Here is a 17,960-nt window from a genome sequence, read left to right on the forward strand (position 1 = left end):
ACTCTGTGTCACATGGGCAGCTGGGAGAAGCACTCACATTGACTTTGAAGTGCCTATAGCATTTACATGCCTGAGTTCCTCGTGTGACACACAACAGAAGAGCAGCTAGAAGACATTCTGCCCAACCTCTGGAGGCACATGCAGTGCCTGCAGCTGAAGACCCCTTCCCAGTCTATGAATCTTTGCTTTAAACCCCAAGGGTGGCAGCTCTGGGAGACGTGGTGACTTGCCAGGCCCTGACTGACACGGGGGAGTAGTTTGGGATGGCATCATGCAGACAACGTGGCATGAAGATGCACAGGGCCACTAGATTTGGGCCAGCGAGGGCAGGGAACTATGGGAAAATGCTTCACTGTGAGTTGCACTTTGATCCCCAGGAAGCAAATTTTGTGCATGGTAAATACATTGTCTCCTTATCAAAAGAATACTGTGGAGCTATTTTATCAATAGCTTTAGAAGTTTGTGTAATAGAAACTCCCATCTTTACTATTTCCCTCCTACCACCAGACCAAATCACTGTGCACCATTTTAGCTTGTTCTTCTAGCGTTTTTACCTTTATGACATTAAATATATTATTCATACGTCATAGTGCGCCATGTCTCATTTGGTCAGGTTTGGATATCCTTAACTTATTTACATCCGAGATGAAGATTGCCACTCATGTGCCTTCTTCCATTCTCTTTCTTCAGTTTATTTACATCTCAGTGTTTGGTTCAATTGTCATTATGTGTGTATCATCCTGACTACTACTAGCGTTCATGGCTGGTTTCCATCGTGTAAAGTAAAACTGGGCATTCTAAGAGAACCCTTTGTTTTTCCTGAAGTTAGTGTTTGCCTTGGGTTTTCAACTGCTTTGTTCTTTTTAAATGGCTGAGATGTACTTCAGTCTTTCCAAAAAGATTTAGAGCATTGATTTGAAAAACAGAATTACACGTAGAGAAAAGCAGAGACAGAGGGATGTAAGGAGAAGAGATCGAGTGTGGGGAGACAGCAACCAAGAGGTGGGGGTGGGGAGTCAGGATTAAGTCAGCCATTGGTTTATTCCCTTGAGGGTTTCAATGGCTGGCTGGGCCAGAATGAATCAGGGACAAGCACATCCATAGAGGTCTCCTCCATAGGTGGGAGGGACACAGGTAGCTTGGATTTCTTCCACTGCTTTGCCCCAGCCGTTTTAAGAAGTTGGATGTGAAGTAGAGGAGCTGGGAAATGAACCAGTGGCCATATTCAATGCCAGTGTCACAACTGGTGGCTATATCCACTAGGCCTCAAGCCCCAACCCCAACAGGATATTTTGATATTTCCTACTGTCCTTTGATGTAAACAAGGAGTGACTCGCAAACCTAAGTCCCCAGCATACTGCTCAGCACCTCTGGAAAAGCTGATGTTTGGTGACTCAGTAACAGAAACTCAACACTCCAGTTTCCTTTGGGTCTTCACCTCTAAGCTGTGCTTGTCTGTTAACACAACTTCATTCATGTGAAGCCCATGCGCCCTACAGCTGAGCCACCAATAAGGATCCAGTAATTCAACAACACAACGCATCACTCAGTAGGCAGCACAAGCCCACACCAAACACCAGGGGTCCTTGTTCCATATAAGCTTGACTGTGTGGTGTGGAGAGGCTTCAAGCAGGAGCTGTAAAAGGAGGTGGGAAGCGCTATGTCAGAAGAGTAGCTTCAGAGACCTGCTGTGTATGCACTGTCCCAACCAGGTGAGACTCTGAGGCAGGGCAGCCCAGGGAACTCTGGGTGATTGCAATGGCCTTAAGGAGATGGGCTCCATATCCACTGGGCAGGATATGGAGCCCTCAGAGAGAGGTTCTTGGGTAGTTTCCGCAAACTCAGACCAATGGAACTCTGACAACCTCAGTGAGGCTCCAGCTGAGAGAGCCACATAAAGTGTCCACCTACCAAAATCAGATGCAAATAAGGGGGCACCTGGATTTGAACCAGGGACCTCTTGATCTGCAGTCAAATGCTCTACCCCTGAGCTATACCCCCATACCACCACACTCACCTGGTGCATACTTTTCACCTGTGGAGCAGTACGCAGCACTGTAAACTTAAATTATAGCTGCCTGTCAACACTGACCTTCAGGAAACTCAGAGACATGAGTCATAGTCAAACAGCCTCCATCAGCTCTCAAGCGTTCTAGATCTGTCTGGGCTGGGGGCACCAGTGAGGAAAAAGGATCTGCAGGTGTCACATTTCCTTGATACACTTCACCTAAGAGCTGGCTATGGATTTTGGAAAGTATCTGCACATTCCTGCATGAAACCCAGCCTATGCATCTTCTCCCTTGTGAAGACAGGATGCACTGTCACTCAGATGGTGTCAAAACCTCCCACAATTGGAGCTTTATAGGACCAGCATCGCAGACTCCCTGCCTCCCATGCTCTCTGCCACACCAGGCTTTCACCCTACGAGGTTGAATCAGGTGTGTGAGAGAATCTGGCCTGGGCGAAAGCAGTATTCCAGAGGGAAATGTCCACTTCCCTGGAGGACATGGGGCTGTGCTCTGTCTCTCCAGGTCTGGTCACTGTTCCGTGCACCAGACCGCTGTGGTGAGAAGCACAGGGACACCAGCTCCCGTTCATTCCTGGGAGTCTGCCGTATCTACAAATATGTGCTGGAGTGTAGAAAAAGTTCAGAAACACTCTGTATCGCACCCCCAGACTTTGCCATGACAATACAGTACAGTTGGTCAGACAAGGCACAGACTACTTCAGAAGTATCAAAAATCATCATAGGAGACCTATGTATGCATCACCATTTTTTTTAATTAAATGAACTCTCTGAGTTGAAGTTTAGTATTCTTGAAAAGGTTTAGTTAATTTATTTCTTATTCAGGTACTGGCAAGAAAAAAATCTTGTATGTTTATTCTTTTTTTTTCTTCTCTCTGTCTTTGTTTCTCTCTCTCTCTCTCTTTCTCTCTCTCTCTCTCTGTCTCTGTCTCTCTCTCTCTGTGTGTGTGTGTTTTTTAATAGATGTTACAGTTCCATAGGCTCTGGGAATTCCAATCCATCTTCCCAAACCTCCTCCCCACCATTGTTTTCCCCTCTAGGATTACAATCAGTGGTCCTTCCTCAACAGTCCTAAGCCCATCATTCTGCTTCTAAGGAGGGTTTCCCAACATTGCAGGCGTGGATAATATCAACTCAAGCACTTTTATATGCCCTTCCACCTTTCCTATGTTGCCCTCCTATCGCCCCCTAACTTGTCACAGTAGTATAGTTTCTCAATGTATCATGGCTTGACACATATACACAGAGGAAGAAATCTAGTATCATACTGCCAAGTTATGCTTGTGTTGCTACGGGCTTCCTACCTTTTTTTAGGACTAGGGTTGTAACTTGTTTCTAGTTGAAAGACAGAATCATAGATGGAGAAACAGAGATCTCTTCCATCCATTGGTTCACTACCTCGATGCCCACCATGGTCAGACGTGCTGATTGAAGAAGGAGCCAGGAGCCTCCTCTAGGCCTGTCTCACGGGTGCATGGACCCAAGGACGCTGGTCACCCTCTGCCGCTTTCCCAGACCATAAGCAGAGAGAGCTGGATGGGAAGTAGAGCAGCCAGAATGAAATGCTCTCATATAGGAGGGATGAGAGCAGAGATGCCAACTGGAGTATCAGCACAGGAAGAGATGGGAGAGTATCTACAAGATCACAGGACAGAGAGGCTGCAGCAAGAGCTTCTGATCTGGGTGTGAATATAATTTGAGTGGGTGACAGGGAGATGGGAACCTAGGCTATGGATTCTGTCAAAGGAAAAAGCAAGGTGAAGGGGGCACCCGGATTTGAACCGGGGACCTCTTGATCTGCAGTCAAATGCTCTACCCCTGAGCTATACCCCCATGCCCCAGAGACTCTCTAATACGCACATAAAACTTCAGACTCACACACAACACGCCTACAACACCTTTGATCTTCCTCATTATTTCAAGACAGTAGGGAAGAGCACCAGTGGATTCCTTCATGAGCCCACTCCACAAAGGCACTTCCGGGCTTCCTCAGCAGTCCTAGCCCTACCCCCAGCTCACCTGCCTACATGTCTCCCACCCTGCCTCACTCTGTGTCACATGGGCAGCTGGGAGAAGCACTCACATTGACTTTGAAGTGCCTATAGCATTTACATGCCTGAGTTCCTCGTGTGACACACAACAGAAGCGCAGCTAGAAGACATTCTGCCCAACCTCTGGAGGCACATGCAGTGCCTGCAGCTGAAGACCCCTTCCCAGTCTATGAATCTTTGCTTTAAACCCCAAGGGTGGCAGCTCGGGGAGACGTGGTGACTTGCCAGGCCCTGACTGACACGGGGGAGTAGTTTGGGATGGCATCATGCAGACAACGTGGCATGAAGATGCACAGGGCCACTAGATTTGGGCCAGCCAGGGTAGGGAACAATGGGAAAATGCTTCACTGTGAGTTGCACTTTGATCCCCAGGAAGCAAATTTTGTGCATGGTAAATACATTGTCTCCTTATCAAAAGAATACTGTGGAGCTATTTTATCAATAGCTTTAGAAGTTTGTGTAATAGAAACTCCCATCTTTACTATTTCCCTCCTACCACCAGACCAAATCACTGTGCACCGTTTTAGCTTGTTCTTCTAGTGTTTTTACCTTTATGACATTAAATATATTACTCATACATCATAGTGTGCCATGTCTCATTTGGTCAGGTTTGAATATCCTTAACTTATTTACATCTGAGATGAAGATTGCCACTCATGTGCCTTCTTCCATTCTCTTTCTTCAGTTTATTTACATCTCAGTGTTTGGTTCAATTGTCATTATGTGTGTATCATCCTGACTACTACTAGCGTTCATGGCTGATTTCCATCGTGTAAAGTAAAACTGGTCATTCTAAAAAAACCCTTTGTTTTTCCTGAAGTTAGTGTTTGCCTTGGGTTTTCAACTGCTTTGTTCTCTTTAAGTGGCTGAGATGTACTTCAGTCTTTCCAAAAAGATTTAGAGCATTGATTTGAAAAACAGAATTACACGTAGAGAAAAGCAGAGACAGAGGGATGTAAGGAAAAGAGATCGAGTGTGGGGAGACAGCAACCAAGAGGTGGGGGTGGGGAGTCAGGATTAAGTCAGCCATTGGTTTATTCCTTTGAGGGTTTCAATGGCTGGCTGGGCCAGAATGAATCAGGGACAAGCACATCCATAGAGGTCTCCTCCATAGGTGGGAGGGACACAGGTAGCTTGGATTTCTTCCACTGCTTTGCCCCAGCCGTTTTAAGAAGTTGGATGTGAAGTAGAGGAGCTGGGAAATGAACCAGTGGCCATATTCAATGCCAGTGTCACAACTGGTGGCTATATCCACTAGGCCTCAAGCCCCAACCCCAACAGGATATTTTGATATTTCCTACTGTCCTTTGATGTAAACAAGGAGTGACTCGCAAACCTAAGTCCCCAGCATACTGCTCAGCGCCTCCGGAAAAGCTGATGTTTGGTGACTCAGTAACAGAAACTCAACACTCCAGTTTCCTTTGGGTCTTCACCTCTAAGCTGTGCTTGTCTGTTAACACAACTTCATTCATGTGAAGCCCATGCGCCCTACAGCTGAGCCACCAATAAGGATCCAGTAATTCAACAACACAACGCATCACTCAGTAGGCAGCACAAGCCCACACCAAACACCAGGGGTCCTTGTTCCATATAAGCTTGACTGTGTGGTGTGGAGAGGCTTCAAGCAGGAGCTGTAAAAGGAGGTGGGAAGCGCTATGTCAGAAGAGTAGCTTCAGAGACCTGCTGTGTATGCACTGTCCCAACCAGGTGAGACTCTCAGGCAGGGCAGCCCAGGGAACTCTGGGTGATTGCAATGGCCTTAAGGAGATGGGCTCCATATCCACTGGGCAGGATATGGAGCCCTCAGAGAGAGGTTCTTGGGTAGTTTCTGCAAACTCAGACCAATGGAACTCTGACAACCTCAGTGAGGCTCCAGCTGAGAGAGCCACATAAAGTGTCCACCTACCAAAATCAGATGCAAATAAGGGGGCACCTGGATTTGAACCAGGGACCTCTTGATCTGCAGTCAAATGCTCTACCCCTGAGCTATAACCCCGTGCCACCACACTCACCTGGTGCATACTTTTCACCTGTGGAGCAGTACGCAGCACTGTAAACTTAAATTATAGCTGCCTGTCAACACTGACCTTCAGGAAACTCAGAGACATGAGTCATAGTCAAACAGCCTCCATCAGCTCTCAAGCGTTCTAGATCTGTCTGGGCTGGGGGCACCAGTGAGGAAAAAGGATCTGCAGGTGTCACATTTCTTCGATACACTTCACCTAAGAGCTGGCTATGGATTTTGGAAAGTATCTGCACATTCCTGCATGAAACCCAGCCTATGCATCTTCTCCCTTGTGAAGACAGGATGCACTGTCACTCAGATGGTGTCAAAACCTCCCACAATTGGAGCTTTATAGGACCAGCATCGCAGACTCCCTGCCTCCCATGCTCTCTGCCACACCAGGCTTTCACCCTACGAGGTTGAACCAGGTGTGTGAGTGAATCTGGCCTGGGCAAAAGCAGTATTCCAGAGGGAAATGTCCACTTCCCTGGAGGACATGGGGCTGTGCTCTGTCTCTCCAGGTCTGGTCACTGTTCCGTGCACCAGACCGCTGTGGTGAGAAGCACAGGGGACAGTGAAAGCTTAGGGACACCAGCTCCCGTTCATTCCTGGGAGTCTGCCGTATCTACAACTATGTGCTGGAGTGTAGAAAAAGTTCAGAAACACTCTGTATCGCACCCCCAGACTTTGCCATGACAATACAGTACAGTTGGTCAGACAAGGCACAGACTACTTCAGAAGTATCAAAAAATCATCATAGGAGACCTATGTATGCATCACCATTTTTTTAATTAAATGAACTCTCTGAGTTTAAGCTTAGTATTCTTGAAAAGGTTTAGTTAATTTATTTCTTATTCAGGTACTGGCAAGAAAAAAATCTTGTATGTTTATTCTTTTTTGTTCTCTCTCTCTCTCTCACTGTCTCTCTCTCACTCTCTCTCTTTCTCTCTCTGTCTCTGTGTCTCTGTCTCTCTCTCTCTCTCTGTGTGTGTTTTTTAATAGATGTTACAGTTCCATCTTCCCAAACCTCCTCCCCACCATTGATTTTCCCTCTAGGATTACAATCAGTGGTCCTTCATCAACAGTCCTAAGCCCATCATTGTGCTACTAAGGAGGGTTTCCCAACATTGCAGGCGTGGATAATATCAATTCAGGCATTAGGATACATCTTTTGATGTGTAGGCGTCCTTCCTTTGCACTGCCCTTCCACCTTTCCTATGTTGCCCTCCTATCGCCCCCTAACTTGTCACAGTAGTTAGTTTCTCAATGTGTCATGGCTTGACACATATACACAGAGGAAGAAATCTAGTATCATACTGCCAAGTTATGCTTGTGTTGCTACGGGCTTCCTACCTTTTTTTAGGACTAGGGTTGTAACTTGTTTCTAGTTGAAAGACAGAATCATAGATGGAGAAACAAAGATCCCTTCCATCCATTGGTTCACTACCTCGATGCCCACCATGGTCAGACGTGCTGATTGAAGAAGGAGCCAGGAGCCTCCTCTAGGCCTGTCTCACGGGTGCATGGACCCAAGGACGCTGGTCACCCTCTGCCGCTTTCCCAGACCATAAGCAGAGAGAGCTGGATGGGAAGTAGAGCAGCCAGAATGAAATGCTCTCATATAGGAGGGATGAGAGCAGAGATGCCAACTGGAGTATCAGCACAGGAAGAGATGGGAGAGTATCTACAAGATCACAGGACAGAGAGGCTGCAGCAAGAGCCTCCGATCTGGGTATGAATATAATTTGAGTGGGTGACAGGGAGATGGAACCTAGGCTATGGATTCTGTTAAAGGAAAAAGCAAGGTGAAGGGGGCACCCGGATTTGAACCGGGGACCTCTTGATCTGCAGTCAAATGCTCTACCCCTGAGCTATACCCCCATGCCCCAGAGACTCTCTAATACGCACATAAAACTTCAGACTCACACACAACACGCCTACAACACCTTTGATCTTCCTCATCATTTCAAGACAGTAGGGAAGAGCACCAGTAGATTCCTTCATGAGCCCACTCCACAAAGGCACTTCCGGGCTTCCTCAGCAGTCCTAACCCTACCCCAGCTCACCTGCCTGCATGTCTCCCACCCTGCCTCACTCTGTGTCACATGGGCAGCTGGGAGAAGCACTCACATTGACTTTGAAGTGCCTATAGCATTTACATGCCTGAGTTCCTCGTGTGACACACAACAGAAGAGCAGCTAGAAGACATTCTGCCCAACCTCTGGAGGCACATGCAGTGCCTGCAGCTGAAGACCCCTTCCCAGTCTATGAATCTTTGCTTTAAACCCCGAGGGTGGCAGCTCGGGGAGACGTGGTGACTTGCCAGGCCCTGACTGACACGGGGGAGTAGTTTGGGATGGCATCATGCAGACAACGTGGCGTGAAGATGCACAGGGCCACTAGATTTGGGCCAGCCAGGGTAGGGAACAATGGGAAAATGCTTCACTGTGAGTTGCACTTTGATCCCCAGGAAGCAAATTTTGTGCATGGTAAATACATTGTCTCCTTATCAAAAGAATACTGTGGAGCTATTTTATCAATAGCTTTAGAAGTTTGTGTAATAGAAACTCCCATCTTTACTATTTCCCTCCTACCACCAGACCAAATCACTGTGCACCGTTTTAGCTTGTTCTTCTAGCGTTTTTACCTTTATGACATTAAATATATTACTCATACGTCATGGTGTGCCATGTCTCATTTGGTCAGGTTTGAATATCCTTAACTTATTTACATCTGAGATGAAGATTGCCACTCATGTGCCTTCTTCCATTCTCTTTCTTCAGTTTATTTACATCTCAGTGTTTGGTTCAATTGTCATTATGTGTGTATCATCCTGACTACTACTAGCGTTCATGGCTGATTTCCATCGTGTAAAGTAAAACTGGTCATTCTAAAAAAACCCTTTGTTTTTCCTGAAGTTAGTGTTTGCCTTGGGTTTTCAACTGCTTTGTTCTCTTTAAGTGGCTGAGATGTACTTCAGTCTTTCCAAAAAGATTTAGAGCATTGGTTTGAAAAACAGAATTACACGTAGAGAAAAGCAGAGACAGAGGGATGTAAGGAAAAGAGATCGAGTGTGGGGAGACAGCAACCAAGAGGTGGGGGTGGGGAGTCAGGATTAAGTCAGCCATTGGTTTATTCCTTTGAGGGTTTCAATGGCTGGCTGGGCCAGAATGAATCAGGGACAAGCACATACATAGAGGTCTCCTCCATAGGTGGGAGGGACACAGGTAGCTTGGATTTCTTCCACTGCTTTGCCCCAGCCGTTTTAAGAAGTTGGATGTGAAGTAGAGGAGCTGGGAAATGAACCAGTGGCCATATTCAATGCCAGTGTCACAACTGGTGGCTATATCCACTAGGCCTCAAGCCCCAACCCCAACAGGATATTTTGATATTTCCTACTGTCCTTTGATGTAAACAAGGAGTGACTCGCAAACCTAAGTCCCCCGCATACTGCTCAGCGCCTCCGGAAAAGCTGATGTTTGGTGACTCAGTAACAGAAACTCAACACTCCAGTTTCCTTTGGGTCTTCACCTCTAAGCTGTGCTTGTCTGTTAACACAACTTCATTCATGTGAAGCCCATGCGCCCTACAGCTGAGCCACCAATAAGGATCCAGTAATTCAACAACACAACGCATCACTCAGTAGGCAGCACAAGCCCACACCAAACACCAGGGGTCCTTGTTCCATATAAGCTTGACTGTGTGGTGTGGAGAGGCTTCAAGCAGGAGCTGTAAAAGGAGGTGGGAAGCGCTATGTCAGAAGAGTAGCTTCAGAGACCTGCTGTGTATGCACTGTCCCAACCAGGTGAGACTCTCAGGCAGGGCAGCCCAGGGAACTCTAGGTGATTGCAATGGCCTTAAGGAGATGGGCTCCATATCCACTGGGCAGGATATGGAGCCCTCAGAGAGAGGTTCTTGGGTAGTTTCCGCAAACTCAGACCAATGGAACTCTGACAACCTCAGTGAGGCTCCAGCTGAGAGAGCCACATAAAGTGTCCACCTACCAAAATCAGATGCAAATAAGGGGGCACCTGGATTTGAACCAGGGACCTCTTGATCTGCAGTCAAATGCTCTACCCCTGAGCTATACCCCCGTGCCACCACACTCACCTGGTGCATACTTTTCACCTGTGGAGCAGTACGCAGCACTGTAAACTTAAATTATAGCTGCCTGTCAACACTGACCTTCAGGAAACTCAGAGACATGAGTCATAGTCAAACAGCCTCCATCAGCTCTCAAGCGTTCTAGATCTGTCTGGGCTGGGGGCACCAGTGAGGAAAAAGGATCTGCAGGTGTCACATTTCTTCGATACACTTCACCTAAGAGCTGGCTATGGATTTTGGAAAGTATCTGCACATTCCTGCATGAAACCCAGCCTATGCATCTTCTCCCTTGTGAAGACAGGATGCACTGTCACTCAGATGGTGTCAAAACCTCCCACAATTGGAGCTTTATAGGACCAGCATCGCAGACTCCCTGCCTCCCATGCTCTCTGCCACACCAGGCTTTCACCCTACGAGGTTGAACCAGGTGTGTGAGAGAATCTGGCCTGGGCGAAAGCAGTATTCCAGAGGGAAATGTCCACTTCCCTGGAGGACATGGGGCTGTGCTCTGTCTCTCCAGGTCTGGTCACTGTTCCGTGCAGCAGACCGCTGTGGTGAGAAGCACAGGGGACAGTGAAAGCTTAGGGACACCAGCTCCCGTTCATTCCTGGGAGTCTGCCGTATCTACAACTATGTGCTGGAGTGTAGAAAAAGTTCAGAAACACTCTGTATCGCACCCCCAGACTTTGCCATGACAATACAGTACAGTTGGTCAGACAAGGCACAGACTACTTCAGAAGTATCAAAAATCATCATAGGAGACCTATGTATGCATCACCATTTTTTTAATTAAATGAACTCTCTGAGTTTAAGCTTAGTATTCTTGAAAAGGTTTAGTTAATTTATTTCTTATTCAGGTACTGGCAAGAAAAAAATCTTGTATGTTTATTCTTTTTTGTTCTCTCTCTCTCTCTCACTGTCTCTCTCTCACTCTCTCTCTTTCTCTCTCTGTCTCTGTGTCTCTGTCTCTCTCTCTCTCTCTCTGTGTGTTTTTTAATAGATGTTACAGTTCCATCTTCCCAAACCTCCTCCCCACCATTGATTTTCCCTCTAGGATTACAATCAGTGGTCCTTCATCAACAGTCCTAAGCCCATCATTGTGCTACTAAGGAGGGTTTCCCAACATTGCAGGCGTGGATAATATCAATTCAGGCATTAGGATACATCTTTTGATGTGTAGGCGTCCTTCCCTCGCACTGCCCTTCCACCTTTCCTATGTTGCCCTCCTATCGCCCCCTAACTTGTAGTATAGTTTCTCAATGTATCATGGCTTGACACATATACACAGAGGAAGAAATCTAGTATCATACTGCCAAGTTATGCTTGTGTTGCTACGGGCTTCCTACCTTTTTTTAGGACTAGGGTTGTAACTTGTTTCTAGTTGAAAGACAGAATCATAGATGGAGAAACAAAGATCCCTTCCATCCATTGGTTCACTACCTCGATGCCCACCATGGTCAGACGTGCTGATTGAAGAAGGAGCCAGGAGCCTCCTCTAGGCCTGTCTCACGGGTGCATGGACCCAAGGACGCTGGTCACCCTCTGCCGCTTTCCCAGACCATAAGCAGAGAGAGCTGGATGGGAAGTAGAGCAGCCAGAATGAAATGCTCTCATATAGGAGGGATGAGAGCAGAGATGCCAACTGGAGTATCAGCACAGGAAGAGATGGGAGAGTATCTACAAGATCACAGGACAGAGAGGCTGCAGCAAGAGCTTCTGATCTGGGTGTGAATATAATTTGAGTGGGTGACAGGGAGATGGAACCTAGGCTATGGATTCTGTTAAAGGAAAAAGCAAGGTGAAGGGGGCACCCGGATTTGAACCGGGGACCTCTTGATCTGCAGTCAAATGCTCTACCCCTGAGCTATACCCCCATGCCCCAGAGACTCTCTAATACGCACATAAAACTTCAGACTCACACACAACACGCCTACAACACCTTTGATCTTCCTCATCATTTCAAGACAGTAGGGAAGAGCACCAGTAGATTCCTTCATGAGCCCACTCCACAAAGGCACTTCCGGGCTTCCTCAGCAGTCCTAACCCTACCCCAGCTCACCTGCCTGCATGTCTCCCACCCTGCCTCACTCTGTGTCACATGGGCAGCTGGGAGAAGCACTCACATTGACTTTGAAGTGCCTATAGCATTTACATGCCTGAGTTCCTCGTGTGACACACAACAGAAGAGCAGCTAGAAGACATTCTGCCCAACCTCTGGAGGCACATGCAGTGCCTGCAGCTGAAGACCCCTTCCCAGTCTATGAATCTTTGCTTTAAACCCCGAGGGTGGCAGCTCGGGGAGACGTGGTGACTTGCCAGGCCCTGACTGACACGGGGGAGTAGTTTGGGATGGCATCATGCAGACAACGTGGCGTGAAGATGCACAGGGCCACTAGATTTGGGCCAGCCAGGGTAGGGAACAATGGGAAAATGCTTCACTGTGAGTTGCACTTTGATCCCCAGGAAGCAAATTTTGTGCATGGTAAATACGTTTTCTCCTTATCAAAAGAATACTGTGGAGCTATTTTATCAATAGCTTTAGAAGTTTGTGTAATAGAAACTCCCATCTTTACTATTTCCCTCCTACCACCAGACCAAATCACTGTGCACCGTTTTAGCTTGTTCTTCTAGCGTTTTTACCTTTATGACATTAAATATATTATTCATACGTCATAGTGTGCCATGTCTCATTTGGTCAGGTTTGGATATCCTTAACTTATTTACATCTGAGATGAAGATTGCCACTCATGTGCCTTCTTCCATTCTCTTTCTTCAGTTTATTTACATCTCAGTGTTTGGTTCAATTGTCATTATGTGTGTATCATCCTGACTACTACTAGCGTTCATGGCTGGTTTCCATCGTGTAAAGTAAAACTGGGCATTCTAAGAGAACCCTTTGTTTTTCCTGAAGTTAGTGTTTGCCTTGGGTTTTCAACAGCTTTGTTCTTTTTAAATGGCTGAGATGTACTTCAGTCTTTCCAAAAAGATTTAGAGCATTGATTTGAAGAACAGAATTACACGTAGAGAAAAGCAGAGACAGAGGGATGTAAGGAGAAGAGATCGAGTGTGGGGAGACAGCAACCAAGAGGTGGGGGTGGGGAGTCAGGATTAAGTCAGCCATTGGTTTATTCCCTTGAGGGTTTCAATGGCTGGCTGGGCCAGAATGAATCAGGGACAAGCACATCCATAGAGGTCTCCTCCATAGGTGGGAGGGACACAGGTAGCTTGGATTTCTTCCACTGCTTTGCCCCAGCCGTTTTAAGAAGTTGGATGTGAAGTAGAGGAGCTGGGAAATGAACCAGTGGCCACATTCAATGCCAGTGTCACAACTGGTGGCTATATCCACTAGGCCTCAAGCCCCAATCCCAAGAGGATATTTTGACATTTCCTACTCTCCTATGATATAAACAAGGAGTGACTCACAAACCTAAGTCCCCCGCATACTGCTCAGCGCCTCTGGAAAAGCTGATGTTTGGTGACTCAGTAACAGAAACTCAACACTCCAGTTTCCTTTGGGTCTTCACCTCTAAGCTGTGCTTGTCTGTTAACACAACTTCATTCATGTGAAGCCCATGAATGCATAGGCTACAGCTGAGCCACCAATAAGGATCCAATAATTCAACAACACAACGCATCACTCAGTAGGCAGCACAAGCCCACACCAAACACCAGAGGTCCTTGTTCCATATAAGCTTGACTGTGTGGTGTGGAGAGGCTTCAAGCAGGAGCTGTAAAAGGAGGTGGGAAGCGCTATGTCAGAAGAGTAGCTTCAGAGACCTGCTGTGTATGCACTGTCCCAACCAGGTGAGACTCTCAGGCAGGGCAGCCCGGGGAACTCTAGGTGATTGCAATGGCCTTAAGGAGATGGGCTCCATATCCACTGGGCAGGACATGTCTCTGTTCTGTGTCCCTCAGAGAGAGGTTCTTGGGTAGTTTCCGCAAACTCAGACCAATGGAACTCTGACAACCTCAGTGAGGCTCCAGCTGAGAGAGCCACATAAAGTGTCCACCTACCAAAATCAGATGCAAATAAGGGGGCACCTGGATTTGAACCAGGGACCTCTTGATCTGCAGTCAAATGCTCTACCCCTGAGCTATACCCCCGTGCCACCACACTCACCTGGTTTATACTTTTCACCTGTGGAGCAGTACGCAGCACTATAAACTTAAATTATAGCTGCCTGTCAACACTGACCTTCAAGAAACTCAGAGACATGAGTCATAGTCAAACAGCCTCCATCAGCTCTCAAGCGTTCTAGATCTGTCTGGGCTGGGGGCACCAGTGAGGAAAAAGGATCTGCAGGTGTCACATTTCCTCGATACACTTCACCTAAGAGCTGGCTATGGATTTTGGAAAGTATCTGCACATTCCTGCATGAAACCCAGCCTATGCATCTTCTCCCTTGTGAAGACAGGATGCACTGTCACTCAGATGGTGTCAAAACCTCCCACAATTGGAGCTTTATAGGACCAGCATCGCAGACTCCCTGCCTCCCATGCTCTCTGCCACACCAGGCTTTCACCCTACGAGGTTGAACCAGGTGTGAGTGAATCTGGCCTGGGCGAAAGCAGTATTCCAGAGGGAAATGTCCACTTCCCTGGAGGACATGGGGCTGTGCTCTGTCTCTCCAGGTCTAGTCACTGTTCCGTGCACCAGACCGCTGTGGTGAGAAGCACAGGGAACAGTGAAAGCTTAGGGACACCAGCTCCCGTTCATTCCTGGGAGTCTGCCGTATCTACAACTATGTGCTGGAGTGTAGAAAAAGTTCAGAAACACTCTGTATCGCACCCCCAGACTTTGCCATGACAATACAGTACAGTTGGTCAGACAAGGCACAGACTACTTCAGAAGTATCAAAAATCATCATAGGAGACCTATGTATGCATCAACTTTTTTAAATTAAATGAACTCTCTGAGTTTAACTTTAGTATTCTTGAAAAGGTTTAGCTTATTTCTTATTCAGGTACTGGCAAGAAAAAAATCTTGTATGTTTATTCTTTTTTGTTCTCTCTCTCTCTCTCTCTCTCTCTCTCTCTCTCTCTCTCTCTCTCTCTCTGTCTCTCTGTCTCTCTCTCTGTGTCTCTGTCTGTCTCTCTCTCTCTCTCTGTGTTTTTTAATAGATGTTGCAGTTCCAGTCCACCTTCCCAAACCCACTCAACACCATTGATTTTCCCTCTAGGATTACAATCAGTGGTCCTTCATCAACAGCCCTAAGCCCATCATTCTGTTTCTAAGGAGGGTTTCCCAACATTGCAGGCATGCATACTACCAATTCAGGCACTTTTATAGGCATTAGGATACATCTTTTGATGTGTAGGCATCCATCCCTCCCACTGCCCTTCCACCTTTCCTATGTTGCCCTCCTATCGCCCCCTAACTTGTCACAGTAGTTAGTTTCTCAATGTGTCATGGCTTGACACATATACACAGAGGAAGAAATCTAGTATCATACTGCCAAGTTATGCTTGTGTTTCTACGGGCTTCCTACCTCTTTTTTAGGGCTAGGGTTGTAACTTGTTTCTAGTTGAAAGACAGAATCATAGATGGAGAAACAGAGATCTCTTCCATCCATTGGTTCACTACCTCGATGCCCACCATGGTCAGACGTGCTGATTGAAGAAGGAGCCAGGAGCCTCCTCTAGGCCTGTCTCACGGGTGCATGGACCCAAGGACGCTGGTCACCCTCTGCCGCTTTCCCAGGCCATAAGCAGAGAGAGCTGGATGGGAAGTAGAGCATCCAGAATGAAATGCTCTCATATAGGAGGGATGAGAGCAGAGATGCCAACTGGAGTATCAGCACAGGAAGAGATGGGAGAGCATCTACAAGATCACAGGACAGAGAGGCTGCAGCAAGAGCCTCCGATCTGGGTATGAATATAATTTGAGTGGGTGACAGGGAGATGGAACCTAGGCTATGGATTCTGTTAAAGGAAAAAGCAAGGTGAAGGGGGCACCCGGATTTGAACCGGGGACCTCTTGATCTGCAGTCAAATGCTCTACCCCTGAGCTATACCCCCATGCCCCAGAGACTCTCTAATACGCACATAAAACTTCAGACTCACACACAACACGCCTACAACACCTTTGATCTTCCTCATCATTTCAAGACAGTAGGGAAGAGCACCAGTAGATTCCTTCATGAGCCCACTCCACAAAGGCACTTCCAGGCTTCCTCAGCAATCCTAACCCTACCCCAGCTCACCTGCCTGCATGTCTCCCACCCTGCCTCACTCTGTGTCACATGGGCAGCTGGGAGAAGCACTCACATTGACTTTGAAGTGCCTATAGCATTTACATGCCTGAGTTCCTCGTGTGACACACAACAGAAGAGCAGCTAGAAGACATTCTGCCCAACCTCTGGAGGCACATGCAGTGCCTGCAGCTGAAGACCCCTTCCCAGTCTATGAATCTTTGCTTTAAACCCCAAGGGTGGCAGCTCGGGGAGACGTGGTGACTTGCCAGGCCCTGACTGACACGGGGGAGTAGTTTGGGATGGCATCATGCAGACAACGTGGTGTGAAGATGCACAGGGCCACTAGATTTGGGCCAGCCAGGGTAGGGAACTATGGGAAAGTGCTTCACTGTGAGTTGCACTTTGATCCCCAGGAAGCAAATTTTGTGCATGGTAAATACGTTTTCTCCTTATCAAAAGAATACTGTGGAGCTATTTTATCAATAGCTTTAGAAGTTTGTGTAATAGAAACTCCCATCTTTACTATTTCCCTCCTACCACCAGACCAAATCACTGTGCACCGTTTTAGCTTGTTCTTCTTGCGTTTTTACCTTTATGACATTAAATATATTACTCATACGTCATAGTGCGCCATGTCTCATTTGGTCAGGTTTGGATATCCTTAACTTATTTACATCCGAGATGAAGATTGCCACTCATGTGCCTTCTTCCATTCTCTTTCTTCAGTTTATTTACATCTCAGTGTTTGGTTCAATTGTCATTATGTGTGTATCATCCTGACTACTACTAGCGTTCATGGCTGATTTCCATCGTGTAAAGTAAAACTGGCATTCTAAGAGAACCCTTTGTTTTTCCTGAAGTTAGTGTTTGCCTTGGGTTTTCAACTGCTTTGTTCTTTTTAAATGGCTGAGATGTACTTCAGTCTTTCCAAAGATTTAGAGCATTGATTTGAAAAACAGAATTACATGTAGAGAAAAGCAGAGACAGAGGGATGTAAGGAGAAGAGATCGAGTGTGGGGAGACAGCAACCAAGAGGTGGGGGTGGGGAGTCAGGATTAAGTCAGCCATTGGTTTATTCCCTTGAGGGTTTCAATGGCTGGCTGGGCCAGAATGAATCAGGGACAAGCATATAGGTGGGAGGGACACAGGTAGCTTGGATTTCTTCCACTGCTTTGCCCCAGCCGTTTTAAGAAGTTGGATGTGAAGTAGAGGAGCTGGGAAATGAACCAGTGGCCATATTCAATGCCAGTGTCACAACTGGTGGCTATATCCACTAGGCCTCAAGCCCCAACCCCAACAGGATATTTTGACATTTCCTACTCTCCTATGATATAAACAAGGAGTGACTCACAAACCTAAGTCCCCAGCATACTGCTCAGCGCCTCTGGAAAAGCTGATGTTTGGTGACTCAGTAACAGAAACTCAACACTCCAGTTTCCTTTGGGTCTTCACCTCTAAGCTGTGCTTGTCTGTTAACACAACTTCATTCATGTGAAGCCCATGCGCCCTACAGCTGAGCCACCAATAAGGATCCAGTAATTCAACAACACAACGCATCACTCAGTAGGCAGCACAAGCCC

The 17,960-nt window shown here is 47.0% G+C and overlaps 8 non-coding genes across 8 annotated transcripts; all 8 read right to left on the reverse strand.

Moving 5' to 3' along the window:
- Window positions 1-1,929: 1,929 nt before the first annotated feature.
- Window positions 1,930-2,001, reverse strand: TRNAC-GCA (transfer RNA cysteine (anticodon GCA)). Its single transcript has one exon. It is a non-coding gene; the product is annotated as a tRNA-Cys (tRNA).
- A 1,786-nt stretch (window positions 2,002-3,787) lies between these two features.
- Window positions 3,788-3,859, reverse strand: TRNAC-GCA (transfer RNA cysteine (anticodon GCA)). Its single transcript has one exon. It is a non-coding gene; the product is annotated as a tRNA-Cys (tRNA).
- A 2,142-nt stretch (window positions 3,860-6,001) lies between these two features.
- Window positions 6,002-6,073, reverse strand: TRNAC-GCA (transfer RNA cysteine (anticodon GCA)). Its single transcript has one exon. It is a non-coding gene; the product is annotated as a tRNA-Cys (tRNA).
- Window positions 6,074-7,891: 1,818 nt separating this feature from the next.
- TRNAC-GCA (transfer RNA cysteine (anticodon GCA)) lies at window positions 7,892-7,963 on the reverse strand. Its single transcript has one exon. It is a non-coding gene; the product is annotated as a tRNA-Cys (tRNA).
- A 2,141-nt stretch (window positions 7,964-10,104) lies between these two features.
- Window positions 10,105-10,176, reverse strand: TRNAC-GCA (transfer RNA cysteine (anticodon GCA)). The gene has a single exon. It is a non-coding gene; the product is annotated as a tRNA-Cys (tRNA).
- Window positions 10,177-11,988: 1,812 nt separating this feature from the next.
- Window positions 11,989-12,060, reverse strand: TRNAC-GCA (transfer RNA cysteine (anticodon GCA)). The gene has a single exon. It is a non-coding gene; the product is annotated as a tRNA-Cys (tRNA).
- A 2,158-nt stretch (window positions 12,061-14,218) lies between these two features.
- TRNAC-GCA (transfer RNA cysteine (anticodon GCA)) lies at window positions 14,219-14,290 on the reverse strand. Its single transcript has one exon. It is a non-coding gene; the product is annotated as a tRNA-Cys (tRNA).
- Window positions 14,291-16,132: 1,842 nt separating this feature from the next.
- On the reverse strand, window positions 16,133-16,204 carry TRNAC-GCA (transfer RNA cysteine (anticodon GCA)). The gene has a single exon. It is a non-coding gene; the product is annotated as a tRNA-Cys (tRNA).
- Between the last annotated feature and the right edge of the window lie 1,756 nt (window positions 16,205-17,960).

Source organism: Ochotona princeps, chromosome 25 (genome assembly GCF_030435755.1).
Source record: "Ochotona princeps isolate mOchPri1 chromosome 25, mOchPri1.hap1, whole genome shotgun sequence".
NCBI lineage: Eukaryota > Metazoa > Chordata > Mammalia > Lagomorpha > Ochotonidae > Ochotona > Ochotona princeps.